The 22,801-nt window shown below is 46.4% G+C and overlaps 1 pseudogene; it reads left to right on the top strand.

Annotated features, from left to right (window-relative positions):
• LOC123951490 overlaps positions 1-17,374 on the top strand; it is a 68,601-nt pseudogene extending 51,227 nt beyond the window's left edge.
• The last annotated feature ends 5,427 nt before the right edge of the window (positions 17,375-22,801 follow it).

The raw sequence follows: 22,801 nt of genomic DNA on the forward strand, positions 1-22,801 counted from the left end.
GTACGTTGCGGAAGGCACCCAATGTGGCAGCCTGTCAGGACTGCATGGGGAGGCCCAGGCTCCCTCTTGGCATCCATGCCACCACACCTGCTGTTCCACCTGCCTGCAGGTCCCTTCCCCACCTCCTCAGCAGCATGATAATCCCTGCTGGTCCGTGGAGCTCCAATGAGGTCTCCGATCCTGCAGAAAGTCCTTTCTTATTCCCCCCTCCCTCTTTACTCTCCCAGCTTCCTTCTTTATCCCCTTCGCACATGGTCATGCATTACTTATCCTGTGGTCCTGCAATGCTCTCTTCCGGCACCTCTCACCTTAGACCATGAGCCACTCTAAGGCAGTGACTGTGTTTCAGACACACACTGGAAGCCCAGCACCAAGCACCAAATACTGAACGAACGACTGGAACATTCTAGCCTCCACCTTGCGCCCAGGGTTGGCTGTTTTCAGTCTGTCTCTCGGCACACACGGCTGATTTTTAGCATTCGTAGTTTATCTCCCAGTGAAATTTGGTGCCAGCTGTGGTCACCTGTTTGATTGCTCTCTGAGCTCTGCCTTTAACTAGAAATTAATTTGGATTATTTAAGCTTTCCTTGCCCACCGGAGAAAGTCTGGCTGGGTAAATCCAAAGCTGCCGGCGATTTTTCTTTTTCCGTTTAATCTTTTCCCCTCATGCGCCAACTCTAATTTTGTGCTTTCTGGCTCCCCCCCCCCACCCCGGTGCTTATTTTTAATCTGCTGTCTCTGACCCCTCTCAAACGCTGATTCACCGTGGATCACCATCTTCCCACCTGCTCATCTCTGGGAAACTGAAGCCAGCCCTGCTCAGGGGCTCAGCTATATCACATAGGAAGTCTGGAGCAACCTTGAGAACAGACCAGAAGGGAGAAGTCCTGAACCCCGCAGCCCAGACTGTGCCTCACTGCCCAGAAGGGTCAGGGACTTTAAAGGCCAATTCTTCAGCGAGCAGCTCTGTCAGCAATGAGGACACAGAGCACGGTGAGGAGGCCAGGATGGGCACAGAAGCCAGCACTCACCGAGGCCCATTTCTGGTAACATCGCATCCAGCCCCACCTGGGGGTCACCTCATTCTCTGCGCATGTCTGTGCCTGACAGGGGTACTTTCACTTTCCGGCAGACCGAGAACTGAGAATTGTTAATACATCCTTCTCCCCAGTCTCAGTCTCCATCAACCTCCCGTCCTTCTCCCTTGGCAAGAAGCCATTCCCACCTCACACGAGCTCCACGAGCAAGACTGGCACCTGTCTGTTGCAGAACCCTAAAGGAGGGCTGGGGGGAGGGCATGGGACTGAAAACCTGCCAGGAACTTCAGGGAAATTAGGAAAAAAAGGCATGATAAGTTGTTCAAGGTACTCCTGCCCAAAGGCACACAGGAACTGAGCAGGGGAGCTACCAACTCCGGGTTTTGTACAAACAGCAAATGGTTTTGTACACAAGGCCCATGGCCTCCACTATATCACCCTGCAGAAAATTCCTGAAAACTCTCAGTTCTTATCTGGGGGAGAAAATTCTGCATCAGATCAGAACTCCCTGCCTTGAGTAACCGGCAGCGGTAAGAATTCCAGAGGAAATCACGTGTGGCTACACTTGGTGACGTCACAAAGCTCTCCTCAGCACCTCTCTGGGCACTGCGCTGTCCTCAACATAAAGCAAGCCTGCTCTCATGAAGCTTACGGTCCCGTGGGGAAGCTGGCAGAGGCATAAAGAGAGTGTGAACCCTGAAATTCATGTAGGAGACCGATCCGTATAACCACAGTTCTAGGTGTGAGCTTATGTAATATCCTTTTGAGTCCATAAAAAAGAAACCATCAGACAAATCAGCCCCCCTGTCATTTTAACTAAAGCGCCTCAACCAGTTTCGGTTCTGAAAATAGAGAAGATCTAGCTTCATGCTTTTCTAGAAGTATGCAAGGCAGTGTGCAATTTTCCTTTGGTGGAACTAGCAAAAATAGTTACGATTTGTGAATTCTCCTTTTATTTAGATTTAAAAGTGAGAAATCCATTTATTCTAAATTCATTATCCACTACAGATAGAATTTGCCTCTTGCTCCAATCTAGCTTTAAAGGCCACAGGAAATCATAGAGGAGATATGTAAAACTACATTGACCATGAGCTCACATGTAGCAGGAAACTGCAGAGAAAAGGGTCTCTCCTTGCTTGCTGATACAAAAGTCACACCACAAGGGACACCTAGATGGCTCAGTCAGTTAAGTGTCTGCCTACGGCTCAAGTCCTGATCCCAGGACCCAAGGATTTAGCCCCATTATCGGGCTCCCTGCTCAGCGGGAAGGCTGCTTCTTCCTCTCCCTCTGTTGCTACTCCCCCTGCTTATCCTCTCTCTGTCAAATAAATGAATAAAATCTTTAAAAACAAGAACAAAAGTCACTATGATTGTGTACAAACCCAACTACAAGGCAAGGTTCTAATTAGTCCTCGTTCTTCCCCCAAAGCTACAGTACAAGACCGACAAATAAACCCCTCCAGCAAACCGTGCCAGAGGAGTAGAAGCTCGGGGATAACAATGCTAGCAGGAATTTGTACCTGTGATGTAGTCTCCCATAGTTTCTTTTAAAATGCTCGTCTCTCCTGGACTCTCGTCTTCCCTCCCATTCTTCATCCCTTCTCATCTCCAGCATCTAATTTTTTGGGGCAAAAAAAGGCATTCCTCCGAGATGATAGATCAGTGGACCCAAAAGGGGGTGAAAACTGGTGGCCTTGATTTGACAACACTTACTACCTGTTTAGAATGTTCACACATTTGGGCTCCAAAATAATACTTTTAGGAACTGACCCACAGGAAACAGTCAGCAATGAGTATACCTTTCTATGTGCAAATATTGTTTTGAATAATTTAAAATTGGAAAACAACTTACTTAAATCTTCATAAATGTGGGCTTTAAGTTAACTCTGGTATGCCTGTACATTGAATTGAAAGTAACGCAGAAGCAATACAAGAAAAGACGAACACTTTCGACTATATAAAAATATGAACATTGTCTATGGCAAAAAAAATAACATTTACAATGTCAAAGACAAACAGGTAAATTATCTGCAGCATATATGATATAATTTATTTGACATAAAAAGAACTCTTTAAAATCAATAAGAAAAGAACAACCCAATTTAAAAAAGGCCAATAACCATGTGGAAAGATGTTCAATCTCACACAAAGAAATGTAAAGTGTATCAGCAGCGAGATTCAACTTTTCATCTGTATTATAGGCAAAGCCTCCCCCCCAAAAGACCACATTTTCTTAAATTGTTCTCATTCATTTTTGGTGGAAGTGTAAAGCTGAGGGACAGTTTCATAATCTACCAACACCTTAAATCCTGGAATAGTTCCACTGTAGGAATTTATCCTTGTATCTATACTTGTACAGGCACATAGAAACACGTAGGAAGTTTACAGCAGTGCTCTTTGTAATACCAAAAACCTGGAACAATATAACAAATAAGGACTGGTACTTCCAGAATGTGCCACACAATGGACTACGACTGGCTGTTCCATAGAACGAGGTAGCTCTACGTACACTGACATGGAAAATGATGCCCAAGATACGTTGGTATTCTGACTGCTGAATGACTACAGAACAATGGAGAATATTAATTAAGAATAGTCTCATCTGTGAAGTACACATATATATTTTTTCACATAAGGATAGAAAATGTCTTAAAAGACACAAAAGAAATATATATAGTGGCAACTTCCAAAGGTTAGAACTTGAGGGGAACAGGGATTTTATACTTTATTTTATATCATTCTGAACTGTTTGATTTTTTTTCTTTCAATGATTATTCTTGTAATTTAAAAAAAAACTTGAGCCATTAACCGAAACATTATTAATAACCTACTCTATTACTGGAATTGTATAGACACTGGGGATACAATGGTGAATGGATAGACATTACTTTGCAAGTAGTAAATAATAATGTGAAGTGAAAGGGATTATTGCAAGAGGGTGAGGGGAGACTACAGTAATGGCAAGAGTGCTCCTGACTGAAGTCAAGCAGAACTTTTATAAGGAAGAGTAAAGAACTGGGGTGGGGTGGGGGGGGGGCGCGGGGAAGGGGAGACAATGAGCAAGGGGTGTGATCAGATGGTTGATGAGGGACTGTTTATCATTGTGGTCAGCCTATTTGCAAGAAGGTTGTGAAGGAGAGACTCCCAAGTCCACTGCTGGCTCAGACTCAGCATGGGTCAAAAGTCAAGGTTCAGGGGTGTGGAGGGTGGGGTGGAGAAAAAGCCTAACTAAAATTGGGCCAAGACAAGTGAGTATTTTGTCCACATTCCTCAGCAACAAAGAGCAGAGCTAATCATTAGGAGACAAAGAATGGGAATCTGGTGGGTCCATGTCCATTAAGTCCTAGGTGAACAGGGGGCTGCCCTGAGTCTTATCCAGCTCATACTGGATAGGCTGGTTCTTTGCAGTCAACAGTTCCAGGAACACAAAGGAGTGGGGGATTTCTTGCCCACTGCTGTTTTCCAAGAGAACAGGGCTCAGGTAGGATTTGACCTTGTCAAAGACAATCACAACCCTCGAAGAGCTTTAATTCTTGAGGACTTCATAATTAAGTGATCAAATAAGTAAATAAACAAAAGTTGCAGAATTGTCATCAAATGCTTTCAGAGGCAAATGACTCCTGGCCTCCCAATGAGGACCTATCAAGAACGCTGTTAGCTCCTTAGCTTTGCAGTTTCAAAAATTCATCTGTATCTGCCCAGGACCAGACTGAAAGATCAGTGTAAGAGAACAGATGGCACTGAAATGGACCCGATTATGCACAAAGATGTAAGATTCATTACAGCTCAATGAGGGAAAGCAAGGATTACCCAATAAATGGTGTTGGGACAATTAACTAGCAATTTGGAGAAACAGTAATTTTCAAATCTCACTTTATATTATGCACTAAAACAAATTCCAATTGAGTGGAAGAGTTAAACATGGGTTTTTTAAAACTTCAAAATCTCAGAAAAATAGAACTGAATGTTTTCCAAACCTCTAAAGGAAAGATAACTTTATAGGCTCAGAAGCAACATAAAGAATAAAAAGAAAAAAAGAGTAAGATCTCTAAGTTTGACTGCCCAAAAAAAGTAACGTATTAAAGCAAATGGCAAACAAAAAATATTGTAACAAAGAGGCACTATATTTAGTATTTAAGACCTCGTGTATATGGGTCAGAAACAAATTAAGACTCTAAAAGATAGGGCAAAAGACACTCACAAGGAAGTTATGTAACTAGCAAACAAGGATTTGAAGCGTTCCATTCCCAGAGAACAAAAAATATAAATTAAAACTCTAAGTTACCATTTCCCTCTGTTAAGTTAGCATAAATTGAAAAATAATACCCCTGGGACTGTTTCTGGTGAGGATGTAGAAAGGGACAAGTGACCGTTAAACCTGCCTTAGCAAGGAGAACTAGCTGAGGAAGCCACAAAATCACAGTTTTCAAAACCATCAGAGTGCTCAGGATGGAAAAGAAACCTAAATAAACTAAACTACAGAAATGACAAGGTGTCTTCCTAACATAGAAGAGACCCCTGGCTGCTTTTAGCTATGAAGTGTCAGGAAGAAGAGGGATCTGCCATAAACCCAGGTAAAGAAATTTCGGCCCAACACGTAACAGCACCTACTGGGTCTACGTGAGCTCCTGTGACAGGGTCAGAATTCCGAGAACCCCAACCACAGAGCAAGTGCACACCCACCCACATGCCAAAACTTTCACACAGGTCTTCCTCAAGCACACAGGTCACAGACCCAAGGCAAAAGGCAAGAGAGAACCCAGAGGATTCCCTTGAGGCAGGCAGCATGTTTCCCAAGACAAGACCCCCTAAAGACTGGGAGTAAGACAGAGAGCTGGGAAACCCCTTCAAGGGACCCAGGGCCTCCCGCAAGTGCAGCACAGTGGCCTTCCTAAGACACAGAATGGGGCAGAAGATGAAGAGGGGTCTCTTGAGTTGCAGAATCCTGGGGGAAGGACCTAAAACTCAAGCCAGCAGCTGGCTACCAAGCAGAAAGAGAGACAGCCACCAGGGTCTAGAGAGCTAGCAACAGAGCTGCGAAGCCTAAAAAGATCTCTTGAGTCTCACTGGTGCTCAGGACCCAAGCTCTAAGATAGATAGAGTCCTGACAGAATCCTCAAAACACCTGAAGCCAGTGATGAACTGGAGGGAACTGAAGATTAAATGTGTCCATACCCTGCTGAGACAGAGCTTCGATGGTCTCCGTCCCTCACATTAGCAGGCTCGGAGAAGGGACATAACCTTTCCTATGGGTAAATACTCTTTGTATCAGTCTCTAGTGATCTTTAACACAGTGTCCAACATAAATAAAGAATTAAGAGACCAAAAGATTCGAGCCCAGAGATGGCTCAGATGTTAGAATTATCTAGAGTGACAGCAGAATAAACCGAGTAAGTATGTATGAACGAATGGGAAATTTGGAGATAGATGGAAACCATAAAAAAGAACCAAATGGGCATGTTATTAATGCCTTAAAAGACCACTAATTCTGTTTAAAACAAAAATTATAACAATGAATTAAGAGTTTAGAGCATATATAAGTCATTGTTACAGTTTTCATTTTTATGAAGTCCAGAACAGGCAAAAGAATTTTCTTGGGTAATAAAAATATTCTATAGTGGGGGAAGGATTTAAAGGTATATATAATTATCAAACCTCATCAAACTGATTTCTTACAATATGGGCCTTTTATGTCATACCACTTATACCCCAATAAAAAAAATTCTAATAATATCTTGGGCTGCTGAGGGCATAGTGAAACCAGTACTCCTATAAACTGGACAATGGTTTTGGAAAGCATTTGGGCAATATTAATCAAGAATTACTGAAAGTACAAACGTTTTAACTCAACAACTTTACTTAGGCAAATATACTCTTAAGAACTAATTCAACAAAAAGTAACGTACATGATAATGTAACGCATAGTATTTTTGTAATAGGGTAATAAGAAGCACTTTGAAATCCAACACTGGATAATAATTTAACAATGTGCAATAAATATATACTTTAGCCATGGAAATTGTATCATCATGGCCTGCCTGGGTGGCACAGTCAGTTAAGCGTCCGACTTTTAATTTCTGCTCAGATCACGATCTCAGGATGGTGAAATCGAGCCCAAGCCCCACACTGGGCTCCATGTTCGGTGTGGAGTCTGCTTAAGTTTCTCTCTCCCTCTCCCTCTGCACCCCACCCCCTGCACACCCTCTCTCTGCCTAAAATAAATAAATAAATCTTTAGTTTAAAATTAAACTATCATGACTATACAACAAGCTGAAGACATGTTTATGCTGTAAGCCTTCGTGTCCTTGAAAAAACACACATGAGAAAAGCCCTGGAAAGAAAGAAACTGCAATGATAAGTCATTCTTATGTTGGGCATGTGGAAATATTTTTTTCTTTGCAGCTTGGTTATCTGCATCTTGATATTTTTCTTTCCAGGAATAAGGGTTTTTTCTGCAGTGATTCTCTTATCGTTTCCATCCTTCCATCATTTTCTTTGTTTAAATTGCCTTTTTATTGCATGGGAAACCCATGATTACATTTTCAGGATTTCTCCTGTATATGAAAGGACCTCAGTTTTGCCCAACATTTTTTAGTTTCTAGAAAATAAATGGGAAGAGACTTCATTTGTGAATATAACAAATTAACGAATGGGATGGGCCTTCCGAACGACCCAGATACTTGTGCCTACCAGAAGGAATCATGATACAGAGCTAAACTCTATGCTGATTAATGTAAAACATTAAATCTATTTACTTGGAAAGCATCTGAAAAGACTAGCAGCGGTTAGTCTCTGGGTAGTGAGATAAGGTCAAACTGCTTTTTCTCTGTCTGCTTTACCTACAAGTGAATCTGTATTATTTTGTGACAAAAAAGAAATGGTAAACTTAGATCCCAATTTCAGGCTCAAGCCCTCCTGAAGCTCTGGACACGAGCCTGATCCAAGTCAAGGGAGGAAATGCAGCCAGAAGCTTCCCCATCAGTGGTTCTTCCAGCCATCCATGCCCAGTTCCTGTCCCTTGACCTTGCACCCATGAGTCACACTATCCACACGCCTCCCCGCATCCCCTGCCCCACGGGAAGTAAAAGCAGGAAGCAGGGACCCTCAGTCTGGTCTCTCTTGGTTCCTGGACTCCTGGCGTCACCTAGGCGGCGAGAGCAATAGCTACACCTACGTTCCCTCCCCGAGTCCCCAGCACCAGAGCCTGCTGAGCCATCCTAGCTCTGGTTCATGCCAGACCTTTATTAACCATGACAAGGGCTTGGAAAGCCTGAGAAACATCCTAATTTCCCTGTCTCCCTGTAGAAGCAAATAGAGTTAAGGGAGGCTGTGGAGGGTGGAATGGTGGCAGATGCATCCCTGGAGAGCCCAGCTCCAGCCTTCCTGGCCGGCTTGTGTCTCCCCCTCTCGGCTCAGATCTCCTCTCAGGAGCCCGGCCAAGCCTGCTGAAGGATTGCTGAGGAGATGACTACAAATCAAAATGAACATCCAGCGGTAAAGAATTCAGAGCGGTGATGAATAGCTTTATGGGGCCCTGGCATATTGCAGACAGCAGAGAAGTCTCTCCCCATCCACCCCTGAGTAAATTAGAGAGACACCCTTCGTCCCTCCCTCTTCCTGACCCTCACAGTGCTCAGAAAAAGGAAGCGTGACCACACCTAATGAGGAGGGGCGAGGAACAGCCCAAATTAGAGGGAACCTCATTAAAATATGTTTCCTCATAGCTATTCAATCACTAACTGACTTTTCCTCCTCACTTTAATTTTGACGCTGGTGTCTTGATTAATTAACTCTGTCACCAAAGCCCCAGGGTGTCACAGAAGAACTCACCAGGAGTTTATCTTGCTACATTCTGGCCAATTTGACAGGTAGGCTCTCCCTGGCCAGCTCCATGGGTAATGGCCTGCGCCTATTGTGGTCCCTTGAGTCCTAGAGGAAACGGAGATACGTGGTCATTCTCTAACTGCTGGCCACAGGGCCCAGCCAGCAGGAAGAGAATCAGAAGGCTTACACTGTTGCTCTCCCTCTCTGACAGCATAATAAATTTCCTTCTCTCCATCTGCATTCTCATATGGAACTTCATAGTTCATTACGGACACCATGGGCAGTGGGAGAACTGGAACACAAGTGTTGCTTCTGGATAAGCCTTCTGGGAAATCATTTGGTCACTCATTCGTTCCTTCACAGAAGTACTTAACTTGTTTTTCACTGGCCTGTGCTGGACTTTGTGGGGAAGGAAGGGGTCCAAAGAAGTCTAAGTTATGGGCCCTGCCCATGAGACATTTATCATTTTAGTTGAAGAACTGTGATGTTCTCTTATAAAAACAGAAGCCAAGATTTGGTGTTCAGAGAAAACTCCAGGTGGCAAAATCAATCGTCCTGGCTATTTCAGTCGTGGGTCCCCCCTCACTTCCTGGTCCCCCCTCACTTCCTGGACCCCCTGGTATATTTCAAGCCTGCAATGAGTAACCGCCACGGAGCCACCAGCAGGGGGAGCTTTGGCAGGAGAAATTAAAAAGTCCAAGTTCTCTTCCTCTGTCTGGCTTTCTCCATTCTCCCTCCTGGACTGGCATTAGGTCTCAGGAGACAGCATGCGAGGGAAGGGAAGCTCTCCTTTCATCCCCTCCTCAGCCCTCCCTGCAGAAGAGGAAGATTGACCCAGACTCAGCTACAGCGCTCCACCCTACAAGTGGGCTGGGGGTCTGCTCCTGGTCTGCACAGCACCGGGAACTTTTAGGCATCTTCTTTTTTCTTTCTCTTTCTCTTCAGCTTGGTGGCAGAAGTGACAGACTGCCCTGGGAGCTCACTGTTCTTGAGCACACCACCCATCCTGCCCTCTTCTCTCTCCTTTCCAAGTGGAAAAGAAAGAAGATTCCTGACCAGGGATTGAATCTTTTCCTATGGCATTCGGTATGAGGAGGAGAAGAAAGCAAAAGCCAGGGCTGCTTCTGCTTCCCCCGGCCTAATTTACAAACCCACCTTATTGTGGCTCAGGGCCCACCCTCACTAGCATTGAGGTGTTATTTTCCCTTTACAAGTTTCATCACATGCATCTTTCTCTAGAAGACTCCTAGGGAGGAATGCTGAGATCCTGGGCAGAATACGGCTTTTCCAGGGTCCCCTGTCCAAAGACCATCCTCGAGTGCCTGATACATATGGAAAGCCAACAAGACCAACTCATCCCCACAATGTGCCTCCTGCAGAGGGCCTGGGCCTGGTAGTATTTTTAAGGCTCTACCCTAAAGAACTCCCTTGTCATGTGCTCATATCTGACACGGATTTTCCCAGATGGCCCTGCTTCTCATATCTCCTAGTTTCACTCTTGACCTATTTTACCCTACCTTGGCAACCAATAATAATATCCTCTGCTTTCAAATAAAATAAAAAATCCTAATGGTTTTCTATACTGTAATCGAATCTCCTCACCATAGCCTACGTGGAATGTTGCACTGCTGGTCTCACTCCTGCTGCTCCTCTCCTGGAAGGGCTGTGCATCCCCACCCCGACGGCATCACTTTTGGCCATGAAACTTGCTTTGGCCAGTGGAAGGGGCACATCCACTTCCATGCAGAAGCTGCAGTCAAATGCTCTACCACTGAGCTATACCCCCTACTTCCATGCAGAAGCTGTAAGGATCACATGATCCTGCACCTTCTGTCTTCCCTCTGCGAAAAGACGAGAAATGTCCCAGGTGGGAGCTGTGCCATCTACCGAAGTCCTGGATGAAGATTTGCAGCCCAGCCGTTAGAGACATGCAGTATGAGTGACAAATAACCATCCTTACTAGATGCTATTGAGATTTGAGGGTTCTTCGTGACCATTCAGAGGAGCCTCATTACATCCTATGGTGCAATCCAACCCCTGATCAGTTCTCCAGTTTCATCTCCTACCTTCCCTTCCTTCACCCACCACACTGCAAGTGCCCTGGCCTTCTTTCTCTTCCTTGGACATGCCATGTGTGTTCTCACCTCAAAGCCTTTGCACAATACGGATTCCTCTGCCCGGACGGCTTTTCCCTGAGGTCTTCACATGGCTGGCCCTTCTTCATTATTCAGATCTTGGTTTGAATCCTAGCTTGTTAAGAAATGCCTGCCCTGAACCCTATCTAATGGAGTCCCCCAGCTATTCTCTGTCATGCTATCCTGTTTTATTTTGCATCTGTCCACTGGTTTGTTATTTGTTTTCCCTCCTCGGGAATGAGCGCTTCATGAAAGTAGAGCTCTTGTCCATCACAGTCACTGCTCTGTCTCCAGACACTACAAGTTACCGGACACATACACTCAGTAATATTTGTGTCATGAATAAGGAAAAGTCTCTCCCAAACTTTAAACCCACTTTCAACCGCCAACTGGACTCCTCTTCCCAGAATTCATGACTCCAGAGACCCAAAGCAGAATTCATAGTTCTGTCCCCTCTTCTCTTACCCCAACCTTGTCCTCATCTTATTCCTGATTAATGACTCCATCCCTCACCCTGTCCCCCCAACCGGACTCCTCAAGTACTTTTCCACACCTCCCCTTCACTCCTTTCCCCCATTTCCAATCAGTCGCCAGGCTGATTCTCTTTTTTAAATCTTTCTCTAATCTACTTCATCCTCATTCCTACGCACCTGCCCTCACTCAGGCCCTCATCATCCGTTGCCTGGATTATCACAATCTTTGCAGAACAGGGTTCCCTGTTTCCAATTCTCTCCCCTCCCATCTGTGCCGCACACTGCCACCAGAATTATCTTTCTAAAATCTGATAATGTCACTCCCCTGTTTAGAAGGATTTAAAAGGAGCTTCAGGATAAAGTTTAACTGCTCAGAGGCCATGAGATACCTTTGCCTTCTGGCATCTGCCACTTTGCCAGTATGTCTGCCACTCATGGCCGGACGCCTCACCCCATTCGACCACACTGAGCCAGGGTAGCAGATCCAACATGTACTTGCACTTTCTGCTCCCTCTCCCTGGAACGCCCTTCCCCCCTGCCTCCCCAAACTCACACTAAGGAAATGCACATATGCACGCACTCCCATCAGGACCCACCTACTGAGAGTGAGAGAGAAGCCTTCTCTGCTGCTCTCCCTCTCCATGCTGTGCGTAGCCTCTCCCCACACCTTCTCACCCTCCTCCTGGAAACAAGAAAATAGCTCTAATGATGTGCCTGATGCAAACCTCTCTTACAAGATCACATGGCACCATATGCTCTTCGGGTACAGGTTCATCTGTGTGCTTCTCAAGGGCTGAACAAGCAGCCTTTCTCCTCTGAGTGCCCAATACTTCACCCAGCATGTCCTTCCCCACGGACACATAGCATGTGCTCAATAATCTCATTGCAGCGACTAGATGGACAGATGGTATTAGGTATAGGAGAGAAAATAATAGATGGACTAATTACATTGCCAACCGGAGTCTGCATGATACGACCAGGAAAAGAATGCAGATGACAGTAGAATCAACTCTTAGCTCCAGTTCTGCCCTAATAAAGCTACCCTACAAAGTGGATACACGCCTGGAGTAACAGGAAGAGGATCCCAGGATTGCAGGAGCCCTTAGCTCCAGACCTCACCAGTACGCCGACCTCCAATATGACTCTTAAACTCTCTGTCCTGGGAGTCCTCATTTACTGCTTATGTAGCTTTCTCCCACCTGTGTATTACAAGAAAGGGCTTTCCTAATGCTGTTCCCATGGTGCAGATTCTGAAAAAGGAAAAGGATGTCCCCAAACCACACAACTGGTAATCAGCAAAGGAGAACTTCAACTAGGAGTCCCCGATTCTAAGCTGCGTGTCCTCCTCACCCAGCTGGGCCGTCTTCCCCTCCAAAGAGAGCATCAGTAAGTGGATTATCTCCGTTACCACCACCTCTAAAACGCTTCAGTGCCCATACTTTCTCCCCTGCGGCTGTCTTGAATCACTTCCCACACCTAACCTCTCACTGTCCCAAGCCCCTATTAGGACCCATTAGGGCCCAGTCTCTGGAGAGCGGGCCGAAACCCCTGGCTCTTCCCCCTGTAAATGGGGGCTCCCCTCCAATGGGGAGCAGCAAGATCCTCAGCAGGGCCACTCAGAAGCCAGGCTGTCATTTTAGAAGATTTGGGTTCCAACTAAATACTATTCGGGGCTCAAAATAGCCCCTCCAGTCTCCCTGCTTATTTCTTAAATGGAGTTCTTAACAGTAATGATGGCACCTGTGGGGGAGGAAAAAGAAAGGATTTAGGCTGAGAGTTGGTTTCATGTCACCTGAAAGGATTATTTTATACCATCAGAAAGATAATTCCCCTCCTACGGGGGAGCATGGATTAGGTCTTTACTTCAGTTGGCACTTTATGAAAAGATTATTTAAAGATTATAGGACAAAATGGATACATTTGACAACATCTGCTAGGGCTAGGTTATTTGGCTGCCTGAGAAACAATTGTTCATTTACACAATTAATAGATTGCTCACAGTGGTGCTAATCTAGAGGCCATCTGCCCATCAATGTCCACACACTCCTGTTGTGGAGTTTTCTTTCCCACTGATTTTTGATGAAGAATGATACAAAATGCCACTGCCTCCATGAAGTCTTCCCTGATCTCTCCACTTGGAAGTGGACACTCTTGCCTCCGGACTCCTTCCCCTCTTTGAAGGTATTATCACCATGCTGCTTAGTGCAGGGGACCACCCTCTCCTCCTGGACCAGAAGCTTCTTACACACATCATTACTCAGGCCCCATAAAGCTGTTGCATACACTAGGTGGGGAGAAATGTAAACGCTTCTCTGTGCTCCCAGGTCTCAGCCATTCCCCCAGGCAAGGGGAAGGAAGGCCTTAGAGGCGTCCGGGGGTCAGGAGGGCACCAGTGTTGCTGGGGTGGGGTTCTGCTGCTCTGCATCTCACCATCTTGTTATTCACAGCTTTGGGGCTGAGGAGCACAGGCTGGGACCTGCCACCCTGAGGGGCCTCTAGAAAGCACTGCGGCCCAGAGCATCTTGGTCAGACACGCCAGATCTCAGGCAGTTCGGCTATTTCTGGTGGGGCAGTCATGAGAAAAGTACTTAGGAAAAGTACAGAGGATCCTGGATTACTTTTCTGAAAAGCCGTTGGGCATGATGTGACAGAAGCAAGTCTGCTTTACTCGGAGTCGAAAGCTGTCTCCTCAATCCCCAGAAATCTGTCAATGGCACCTATATGCCTTCACAGCACGGCCATCCCCAGTGGCTACCCACTCTTTAAGCTTCTCCCCGTCACGGCCTTTTGGTCCACGCCAAACTAAAGCCAACCCTAACCCTCGTGCCTCAAACTCTTCCCTGCATCCCAGAAAGAGTTACTTCTGCCTGGACTGCCTCCCCTCAGCCCTTCCCTGCCCCATGAATTTCTCCTCCTCTGTGAAGCCTTCCCTGATGCCTAGTATATATTATCTGAGACACAGAGAAGCAAAAATCACCATTTCTGAAAACATTCACTAATAAGTGGCCACTCGTAATAAATACTACTCAACAATTATTTACTGAGTGCCCATTACATGCCAGGCACGGATCTCCATACTTAGAATACAGCAGTGAGCAAAACACACAAATATGCCCATGCTCGTGGCCTTACACTCTAGCAAGGGGCAGGGGGGTATCCATACACGACAAGCACAGTGACAAGGAAATTATATGACATGTTAGAGGTTGGCTAAGTGTGTGCAAAAAGGAAAAAGTAGAGAAGGGTAAAAGGGACAGAGAGAGTTGAGGGGGACAGGAGAAAGGGTGGATGGAAGGGGGCTATTGGACAGGCCAGTTTTAGGAACTCAAGGGAGGAAGGAGGGCAGCAGAGGAGGAGAGCAGGCTACAAGGAGTGTCCGATAAGCAGCCAGAAATGAGGCCAGAGTGGAAGCCAGGTGGAGAGGCGGTGTCGAGGAGGAAGGAGAGATCATCCCTGTCTACACTGCTATTATGGAAGCAAGATGCATGCTCACAGTCACGAGACAGCAACACGGAGGACAGAGGTGGGTTTTACAAGAGCAGGTTTGGTGGGCAGACTAGAGTGAGGGCTGACTGAAGTGAACGGGAGAGAGTGGGGAAACGAGAATGTGGAGGCAGCGGGTGTAGACAATCTGATTGAGGTTTGCTGCAGAGGGGAGCAAAGACAAGGGACATGGGCAGGAGCGGAAAGGCACATGGAAGAAAATAACAAAGAGCAAAGCACCAGGGCCACAGGCGAGGGAAACTTTTCCTAGAGTGGAGGGGGCGGACAGAACGAGTGCACAGGAGCACAGGCCACGGAAAGTCCTGACTCCCTGCAAACCTGCAGTCCCATCCATATTCACCATGCTCGGGAGCTGGGCCCTCTGTTCCGATGTATTCATGAATTCATTCATTCCACAGATTTTTCACTGAACGCCCTCTACATGCCTGGTTTGTTCCAGGCACTCCCCAGTACACGGTGCAGACAGGCCAATGATCTCTGCTCTCCTCCTAAGTTCCTAAGTTCAAGAGACTCAAAAGACAAGGACATTTAACATCCCCTATAATAGAAGTTCTGATAAACGTTCACATTATGTCATTATTATAGCTCTCATCAAGATGTATCACCATTGTCTATCCCCTACACTGACAGCCATTTTCTTTATAATATTTATAACTCCAGCACCTAACAGAATTTCTGACACAGGGAAGGGACTTTTGAGATGCTTGCTGAATGAATACATGAAACCCGAAAGATGAGAGAAAATCCTCATTTCGGGTTCCTCCATAACATTCACTGATGTGAGTTACCAAGCTACACCCTCTGAAAACAAAACATCCCCGTGACATCTAACACCTTTGGACAAAACAGTGATTCACCCTGAAATATGAAGAAGTATCCTTGGATACTTTTCTCTTAACAACCAGCTCAGTTGGGCCATCCCTTATCGATTGGACTTCTCCATGGAGCGGGACGGGAGGGAGATGTGGGTGAGATGCTTTGGAAACTGAGGTACCACCGGGTAAGAGAAAACGAGATGTCCTGGCCCAGCAGTTGGTCCTGCTTCAGCATGGTGACATCAAATATCACTGGAGGGGACAAGGGGGTGGGACACCAGAAGGGGTTCAGAGGGTGAACAGAGTTTGTAAAAGGGCCCCTTAGTTTGAGGACACTTGGAACTCTTATGGCTGACAGTCCCAAGCTCCATCCCTAGCCATTTCCAGGTGGCAAGAAACAAAGTGGCTAATTCTAAATTGGTGTTTATGATTGTTTTAATTAGTAGGCTGACTATGTGTGATTAATGCTTTGCCCTTCCAAACTTCCCATCAGTACATATATTTGGCACCATGCAAAAGCCGCTGGCCTTTCAATGATTTGTGCTCTGTGCGTCTGGAGACGGGCAATCACGGAAGAACAAGCCAGAAAACAATTATTTGAAGGAGTAAGTAGGAAGCTGGTCCTTGATCTTATTACTTCTGACCAATTTCTTGCTTTTTATTTAAGAATAAGAGTTCTAAATAGTTTTTTTTTAAGATTTTATTTGTTTATTTGACAGAGAGAGAGAGATCACAAGTAGGCAGAAGAGAGGGGAAGCAGGCCCCCAGCTGAGCAGAGAGCCCGATGCGGGGCTCGATCCCAGGACCCTGAGACCATGACCTGAGCCGAAGGCAGAGGCTTCACCTACTGAGCCACCCAGGCGCCCCAAGAGTTCTAAATAGTTTAAAGTGAAATGGAATCATTTTGAAATTGTACCTTCTGGGAAGTGCTCCCACTGGGAGTGTCCACCAGGCTGGAATCCACAGCCAACTCCACCCCCAAGTAGTTCGAACTTCGAGCTTCTTGTAGCCCTGATGAACAATTTCACCTTCCTCAAGTTCAAGACACTTGGAACATCAATGGTAGGAGTTTCATGCACTTTGGGACCGGTCAGCACTGGATACTAAGAGACAAGAGAGGAACTTGATGTATATGAATAGGAAGAAACCAACAAAGGAAACTCTGGAGCAACTAAGCCACTTTAATGATGTCACTGAAGAAAATCATGTCTGGAAATACAACTCCGGTAGACGAGCCAAGTGGAATGCAACTGCCATCCAGGCGGCTGTCAGCCAGGCCATTAAGACCCCACACATCATCAGATTACTTGCAAAGAAATGGTCGGGTCGGCTCCAGACAAGGTGAGTGGAGATGGATGGAGATCTCATGGTAGGGAAGCTGGAAAGAGGCCTGAACGCCCAACAGAAAGTGGAGATACTAAGTGCTCTCAGGACACTTGGAGAGAAGCTGACTGCGATGATGAGGCCCTCTTGTCTGCAAACGCAGGTCTCTCCTCAGCCATTCTGAGAAAGTCTCTACAGACCTTGGCTCTGGAGGCGAACTTCTGGCACTGACAAGTTTTGATGTTGGACAAACAAAAAAATGACATGGTATGGAAGCTTGGGACATTCTCACTATACATGGCATTTCTCTTCTAGGGATTCTGAATCATTGCCAAGAAATCTAGAGACCCTAGAAATGCATTGATAACCTAAGAAAAGGTGACTGAAGAATACTGTTATGGCTTCGGGTTATACCCTTCATCCTGGTGCTTTGTGATCCTGGACTTGTTGGGATGATGGACACATGGGACCTTGTTCGTTATGTCTTTCATGTTTGAGAGAGAGAACAGGAAACAGCTTCTCTGCCTGTTTTTATCAAGCCTCCTTGTTTTTAAGGGCTGATAGTCAATGAAAAGATGTGAACTAGAAATTAAAATTAAAATTAAAAAAATAAATTGAACCTTCTGTAATGTTTTATGGCTGAATATTATCACATTATATGAGTAGACCTCATTCTGTTTATCCATCCGTTAGTGGACACTTGGGTTTTTTCCTGCTCTTCGTTGCTGTGGACATGGGGGCACAAGGCTGTGTTCGAGTCCCTGCTTTCATTTCTTTTGGACACATACATATAAGTGGAATTACTGAATTCATACAGTGGGTTCTACCAACCTTTGGAGAAACCACGAGACTGTTTCCTAAAGTGGCCACACGATTTTATACCCCACCACCGAGGCATCGGGGTTCCTACTTCCCCACACTCTCACCAACACGTGATTTCCTGCTGCTGTTGCTATTGTCTTTATAGTCACCCTATGGGGTGATGCGGGGTCTCACTGTGCTTTTGATTTGCGGTTCCCTGATGACCAATGCTGTTGGGCACCTTCGCAGCGCTGTAAATCAGTAACAGCTTCCTGTTCAGCTTCCTCCGGGGCTCGGTGATGGTGGCACATGACACCGGGGATGTGAATGGACTTGGTAATGCTCAGTGCAAGTTATTACTAAGACGATGCTTCCACACGAGGCACTGATGTGTGACTTTCACTCGGAGGTTCGGGTGCTTCTGGACAAGAGGGGAACTGCACGGGGCATCCAGCCGGTAAGGGATGGCAGACGTCTTGTTTCTATGGGCCAGTCCTAGCCACTCCCACGACTTCAGCCATTGAGGGGTAAATTCTGGTAACAGCCCCGCACATGTATTTCCAGCTACTGAGGGGGGCTGTCGCCTGAATGTTACCCCCCACCTTTCTGCTGTGTGGAATGCAATTGGGTCTAAAAAAAGATTTTGACCTTCTTTTCCAGGCATATCTGTGTGTGGATTTGATCTCATGGTTTTATTTATTTTAAGGATTTACTTGTATATTTTAGAAAGAGAGAGAGAGATTGAGAGAGTATGAGCGGGGAGGGGTGGGGCAGAAGGAGAGGGAGAGGGACAAGCAGACTCCCCGCTGAGCACGGAGCCTGACACAGGGCTCCATCTCACAACCCTGAGATCATAACCTGAGCTGAAACCAAGAGTCAGATGCTTAACCTACTGAGCCACCCAGGCACCCCTGACCTTGTGGTGTTAAATGATCTTAAACCACCATTAGCAATCTGACACTCTGACCATGTGACCTGAGAATTATTTTATATTCTGGCTTGTGAGGTCACACAAACAGTAGTGACTCAAATTTCAGTGACCAGAGCTTATTCAGAAACTCAGAACACTGTCAAATGCCCCTAGGCAAGTGTTTCTAGAAATCCAGACCCAAGGAATCATCCACCAGGTATCCCACGCCCCAGAGCCCTCATGGTGCTCTGACTGAAGTAAAAATGGGAAGAATGTCTCTCTCGTCCACCCTGAATACCAGGGGACCCAAGCAGGGCTGTGAGTACTGTGACCTCGCAGAGCCCGTGGACAGAACTGTCCGGAGGACTTCCGTCCACGCCACAGACTGCAGACCTCAGTCTGTGGGTCGGGAGGTGCAGACCCCAAGCTGTCTGCCTACACCTCATCTCCCTCCTTCTCTGGCTCCTCACCCTTACGCCCGTTCTGCTGTGCCAGGTATGGCTCCCGCCTCACCTCCACCCTGCACTGACCTGGCAGGGATACTTCACAGTGCAGTACCAAAGCCAAGGTCACGGGCTTTGGAGTCAACACAACCGGGGTTTCAGTGACAACAGCACTAATTACACACAGCAGCCTTGGCCATAGGGCTTCCCCTCATAAGCCTCCACTTCCCCAGACACTAACCAGGGATAAGGAGACCTTCTTTCAGAGTCATTACGAGAATTAAGCGGTTTAGGGGAGCAGCTGGTGCGGGGCACGGCTCGATTGATGTCAACTTACCTTTTATATATTTTTTTTCTTGCAATTTCATGCCTAAATCTGACCAATTCTCATCCCTCTCACCATGAATATCTCAGACTAAGTCCCCACCGCCTCTTGCCACATTGTTCTAAGAGCCTGCTTATGTTTGCTCCTGCTTCCCCACGGTGAACTTGCACAGAGAAGGAAGGCGCCTTTCCAAATGTGAGTCGGATTATGCGTACTTAAAACTCCCAGCACATCAGGATAAAGCCAACCTGCTCTGCACAGCCCCTGCCTCTCCCTGCCCCAGCTCTTCATCCTCCTCCTACCCTCCCCAGTCTCTGCCCAGCCTCCGTGGCTACCTCGCTTTCCCCAGGCACACCACAGCCTGTCCTGCCTCGTGGCCTTTTCCTTGGTATTCTTGCCCTGGGACGGATGTCCCTATCACTTAAGTGTCTGTTCAGATGTGCCACTGTGTCCTTCCTAGTTCACCTTATCTACCCTAGATGCCCTTTTCCCAGTGGCACTCCCCAGTCCCTTGCCCTGCTTTAATTTCCTCACTGTCTTTGCTACAATCTGAAGGTCTGTCTCTGCCCCACAAACGCTTGTGTTGAAATTCTAACGCCCGCTGTGATGGTATCAGAAAGTGGGGCCTTGGAGAGGTACTTGGTCATCAGGACGGCAGAGCCCTCATGAACAGAACTAGTGTTCTCACGAAAGAGGGCCCCAAGAATCCCTTGCACTTCCTGCCCTGTGAGGACACAGCAAGAAGTCAAGAGTCTCCAACCCAGGAGAGGGCCTTGTCCCGAACCCTACCATGCAGGCACCGTGCTCTTTGACTTCCAGCCTCTAGAACGCTAAGAAATAAATCTCTGTGGTCCCTTTGCCAACCAGTCTGTGACCTTTTATTATGGCAGCTCGAACAGATTAAGAAAGTACTGATCACTATATGAAATTATACCGGTTGTGCATTTATTTAATGCATGGTATTTATTTTGTGCAAAATTAATATAATGCATATTAGTTTTATGCAATTTTAATTTAATGCATAAAATAATACCCTCCTAACAGTTCCTTTCTCTTTACTGTGCTTTAATCGTCTGAATAGCACTTATCACCACCCGGGTGTTGCTCATTTATGTATTTTGCCTACTGTAGTCTCTCTGTCTCATTAGAATAGAAGCTCCCTAAGGACAGGAATCTTGACAGTGCCTGGCAGTGCCAGGTATGGAGTCGGCCTGCAGTAAATATATGTTGAAACAGTGAATAAGTCTGTCTCCTTTCTGAAAATGTTGTACCCGAGTTTTTGCGTCCGAGAGACCACCAAGGAGCCAACACCGATGCAATCACACAAGAGTTTATTTAACAAGCTTAAGCTTGGGCCCAAGGGCAACCCCGACGGGTCTGTTTGACAGTCAGTTTGATTCTTGATGCTTGGCGCGAAATAAAGCTTTGCTTGACCTTCATTTTGTATCAGTCTCGCTCCTTTGACCATGGACCCATTATTGGGGGACCCAACAAAACACAGGTTGCCTCTCCGGATCCAGTGAAGAAGGAAGGCTCCGTACCCCTCTCTGCATCCCACCTCTCACTGTGTGGGAGGCGTGTCTGGTTTGGAAGGCCTCCCTAGTCTCTGGGCACCTGCAATGCAGATTTATTTCAAGTCGACACAAGCCATGATGGAGCAGCTGGTGAGAAAATTCAGGGCTTGTTCACTGCTCTGGGTTCATGGTCATCAGACACGGGCTGGCCATGTGGCCATGCAGTGTCCCTGAGGGGCCTCTGAGGGGACAGCAGCCCAGGCCAGCATCCCTTTCCTGACATCAGGAGAGCAGACTGCCGTGAGAAGGGAGGAGCCTTGACAAAGTGGCCAGGTACCTCTCCGGGTTCAAGACCAGAGTGTCCAGGAACCCCCCCCTCCCCCCGCCCTGCAGCTGCTCATGGACTTGTGCTAGGCTCTCATTTTCAAGTGTGCCCGGGACTGTGGCCTTAACTCCTGGCCCATTCAGCCCCTTTATCTTCTGCATTCTGAGCTCCTGACACAACACACTCTCAGCCAGCATAACTCACACAAATTGCTACTTTTGCATGTCTGTGTGTGTGGCAAAATGCACCTAAGGTTTATCATTTGAGCCATTTTAAGTGTACAGTTGAGTGGCATTAAGTACATTTGAGAACTTGGCCCTTCAGCCTCCTCTGGCTCAGGCAATAACATCTTCTTTATTGACACAAGCCTGCCTTCCCCTGGGCGTCCTTCTTCCACCCTGGTCACTCTTCAGTCTTCTTCGTAAGCATCTCATAACCTGACCCTCACACGTTAGCGTTTCCCGGGGCTTAGCCTCCTGCTCTGGTTTACACATGCTCACAGGTGATTATATGCATTCTCACTGGTATTACCAAAATTAATATTAAAAAATTACTGGTGTTACCATCGTAATTTGGTGACCCCCAAATTTAGATCTGCAACTCACAGCGGTCCTCTGAGTTCCAGACGCACATACACAACCACCTCCTGAACATGCCCCCTTGGATATCTCATGGGCATCTCATTGTTAATAAAGTTGATACTCAATCCTCGATTTTTTCCCTCAAATCTTCACACTCCTCCATCTCTATAAATGGTACCACTATCCAAATAAGTGTTTAAGTAAGGACAGGAGGACACCTCCTTAATTATAATCTCTCTCTGCCTCCAATTCAATCCATTACCAAGTCCTGCTGGTTTCGTTTCTCCCTCCAAAGTATTTCTTGACTCCATCCACCTCTCTTTCCTTTGCTTCCCAATATGTGATTCATCCCAAGCCCGGCTTTCACCTGGAGGGTATCCTCGCCGGGTGTTCTTGCTCCCGGTCCTCCACGTCTACAGTCTATTATCTCTGCAGAAATTAGGTCAGGGGGCATGCCTCCTCCCTAAAACCTTTAACAGCTTCTCATTATTCCTCAAATAAAACACAAATGTCTCATCATGACCAATAAATCCTAAATGATCTGGGCCTTGCCTAATTTTCCCAGCTCATCCTGTTGCTGTCTCCCCCCTCCCCAAATACACTCTAGCCACCCCGGCCTCCTTTTTCCCTTAAAGATACAGAACTTTCTACTTCATGGCCTTTGATTATACTCAGCCCTTTCCCCAGAGATACATACATTCACCCACTTTTCCCCTGGCTGCCTCCTTCTCCTCCTTCAGAACTCATTTACATGTTACAGCTTTAGAGAGGTTTTTCCCTGACCATCCTAA

This window comes from Meles meles, chromosome 10 (assembly GCF_922984935.1).
Source record: "Meles meles chromosome 10, mMelMel3.1 paternal haplotype, whole genome shotgun sequence".
NCBI lineage: Eukaryota > Metazoa > Chordata > Mammalia > Carnivora > Mustelidae > Meles > Meles meles.